At 41.0% G+C, this 3,641-nt stretch overlaps 1 protein-coding gene across 1 annotated transcript in view; it reads left to right on the forward strand.

Annotated features, from left to right (window-relative positions):
• Atad5 (ATPase family, AAA domain containing 5) overlaps nt 1-3,641 on the forward strand; it is a 60,970-nt gene that overhangs the window by 51,760 nt on the left and 5,569 nt on the right. The gene's annotated exons all lie outside the window — the stretch shown is intronic.

Below are 3,641 nucleotides of genomic sequence, written 5' to 3' on the forward strand. Positions count from 1 at the left end.
GTCCTGAGTTCTATCCCCAGTACCAAAAATAAATAAATAAATTTTTAAAAAAGCTTGTCAGCTGCCACCTGCAGTACAAGATTTTAGTTTGTAAAGTGAAAAGTAGTATTGTTGCCAGGGTCTACGCTAGATTCTGGAAACAAAGAGCACAAAAACAGCAAAAGAAATGGCACCGTACAAGTTATTGTGGAGAAAAGTATTCCAGAGGCTTACTGGAAGATGAGGAATGAATAAAATGTTAACTGAGAAGTGATTTCACCCCAGTTAAGATGTTTGACAACTCATCCCAGGTGTTGGACCGATAAAAGAATGAAGGGTACTTGTAAAGTTTGTTAATTTGTCTTTTTTTAAAAAAAAATATTTGATAACAGGGTCTCGCTATGCAGTTCAGACTTGTAGTGACCTTCTTGTCTCAGCCTCCCCAGGGCTGGGATTACAGGTGTGCACCACCACCTCTGGTGTTTGGGCCAGCATGGAATGAGGTACCAGGGATCAAACTCAGGTATTATGCTCGTCAAGCAGGCGCTTAGACCACCAAGCTATCTCCTAGTCCAATTTACCTTGACAGCCACCAAAGCAGGTAATTTTTGGGAATACTGTAAAATTTTCATTTCAGAAAAGTCACTGACAGCTGGATAGGGGATGGCCTGGAGTGGACTGATGAAAAGTAGGGGTTAATGGGGCTGGGAGTATAGCTCAGCGGCAAGGCACCTACCTGGCAAGCAGGTGAAGTCCTGAGTTCAATTCCCAGTACCAAAAAATAAAAATAAATACAAAAGAAAAGTAGGGGTTTGTTTTAGGTACTACTAACAAACTAGGAAGAACCAAACAGTGATAGAGAATGAAAAGCAAAAGATCAGACAGGCCAGTAGAAATGATACACTGTATAGGTTGCAGGAGGAACTAGGATAACCAGTTTTAGGTTACTGGATGGCATAAAATAAAGAGGCAAAATGGGAAGGCTGGGAGAGGAACTGCTTTTTACTGTATTGAATTTAGGTGGCCAGAGGCCTTTTAAGAGGCGGCTATGTGGATTTAGTTCTGTGCTGAGTCTCTGCTAGATATAGAGTACAATATTACCTCATGCCACATGGCTTACTACATATGCTATAGATACTGGGGCAGTTAAGAAGGAATACTTGGGGCCGGGGAATGGCTCAGTAGAATAAGCACTTGCCTGGCGAGCGCAAGGAAGGGCCTGAGTTCAATCCCTGGTTCCGCAAAAAAAAAAAAAGAATGAGTCTTGAGGCTGGAGAGATGGCTCAGTGGTCTAAAGCACCTACTTGAAACAAGCTTGGCAAAACATAGGGAACGTGGTTCAATCCCCCAGCACCACATGCCAGCCAGCCCCACCCCCTGGTGGGCTGAGCTGGCCACACACACACACAATAAATAAATGTAATAAATAAAAATAAATAATTTAAAAAAAAAAAAGAAGAAGGAATACTTTATTCTTCTATACCCATCAGCCTTTCTGGTAAATAAACCACTCGATAAATATATTAAATGCAGAATAGTTTGAACACTTTTTTACAAAAGAGATTTTCTATTGGTTCTTTCGCTCAATGACTCAAATTTTAGTGCATAAGCACTGCTAAACCACACTGTACAAAGCACCTCCTTGAACAACAGGGTTTTGTTTTTTTTTTTTGTGGAACCGAGGATTGAACTCGGGCCCTTGCGCTTGCCAGGGAAGTGCTTATTCCACTGAGCCATCTCCCCGGCCCCAACAACAGAGTTTTAAAAAACATTTTGTTACACATTTTCTCACAAACTGACTTCAAAATCTATTCAGGGCTGGGGAGATAGTTCAGTGGAACAAGTGCTTGCCTGGCAAGTGCAAAGTCCTGAGTTTGATTCCTGGTACCACCAAAAAAAACAAACAAAAATACAAAAAAACTTACTCTCCAAGCCAATCATGGTGGTACATGCATTTGTAATCCCTGCACTTGGGAGACTGAGACGGGATCACCTGAATTCCAAAGCCAGCCTAGGACGGAGGAGATAGCTTGGTGGTGTAAGCGCCTGCCTGGCTAAGCACAAGGACCCGGGTCTGATCCCTGGTATTGCATGCTGTGCCAGCCCTGCGCTGAGCCAGCCACTGAGATCCGGTGTAGTGGCACACACCTGTAATGCCAGTGCTGAGGAGGCTGAGACAGGATCGCTATGAGTCTGAATGGCTTGTAGGGATACCCTGTACCAAATACATAAATCTTTAAAAACAAAACAAAAAAAGCCACCGTGGGTTATACAGTAAATTCAAGACCACCTTGAACTAAACAGTAAGACCTCTGTCTCAGAAAAAAAAAAAGGCTGAGTCAGGAGAAATGCTGTGGGTTCAAGACCAGCCTAAACTATATAGCAAGACCCCATCTCAAAAAAAAGTCCCCTAAAATAAGATAGAAAGCCACTATAATCTGAGTATACATATATAGCTTCAGCCATGAATTTAAAGTCATCCCTGAAAAACATGAATATGTTCCACATCAACTTTAAAATATATATACAGGGTCTTGCTATGCAGTTTGGAGTCACAGTTTTGGGGATTGGACTTGGAACCTTGCACTTGCTCCCATATCAACTTTAGTAAAATGTCCATCCTGAGTATTCTGCAAGTCTTATATGCAGTATGCAGTGCACATGTTATAGTTTTCCATCCCTGGGAAGGTCTATAGCTATCACCAAGTTTTCAAAGAAGTCTCCATATTCCCCTCAAAACTGAGAATTACTGCTGTCCCCGCCTCAAAAATAACATGCTTATTATTACTAGGGGATAAGGGATATTTTATTAAGTGATGTTACATAGGACCTAAGTTCCTCCAAAATTTAATGTTAGTGTCAAGTAATTTGAATACTTAAGTTTTACAGATTATACTGAAAAAGATATGGGAGGTAGGGAGGACAGGATCTTGCTATATAGCCCAGATTGGCCTTGAATACATGGTGATCCTCCTGCTTCATCCTCCCTAGGGCTGGGATTACCAGACATGGCACCATGCCCAGCTATAATTTGCTTTTAGGTTGCTTATTAAAGGAGGTATGGGGAGCAGAAAATAATTTTAAATCCTGCTACAGATACTGTTACAATGTTCTAGTCACTGCTTGGTTATAATCTATTTTTGTATCTTAATTTCTCATTATAGCTGAGTATCTCTGCAATAGTCCTCTTAAATATGCCTTAACACAGACCTACCTCTTGACATCAACTCTTTTTTCTATAAGGTCCTTCTCATTCTAGAAACTTACCAGTAGTAGCTTAGTTTTCCCTCCTCTCAACTGCCAATTTACTGTTTGTTCATCTTACTATGTGCTAGTCATCTATTGAGGATGTACACATGCCCCAACTAAACCTAAAGAACCCTGTATTAGTTAACACCCCAGCCCAATGTCTACAATGGTGGCACTGTACAGTTCAACATGAAACAATGTGACAGACACTAAGAGAGTACCTTAAGTCTTTCTCTTTCTATGTTTGGTTTGATGAGGTTTCTTAACTGCCGGCTTTCTGGCAACTTTTTTTTTTTCTGTCCAGTCTCTGGACAAAGAATTGAGTTACAAACTTGAATGACAGTTTTATACTGGAACAAAGGCACATTAATCAAGCTCTCCAAATTCTGAAATGGCCCATACTTTTCTCTGTG

The sequence above is a fragment of the Octodon degus genome, unplaced genomic scaffold (genome assembly GCF_000260255.1).
Source record: "Octodon degus isolate 3935 unplaced genomic scaffold, OctDeg1.0 scaffold00072, whole genome shotgun sequence".
In the NCBI taxonomy this organism is placed as follows: Eukaryota; Metazoa; Chordata; class Mammalia; order Rodentia; family Octodontidae; genus Octodon; species Octodon degus.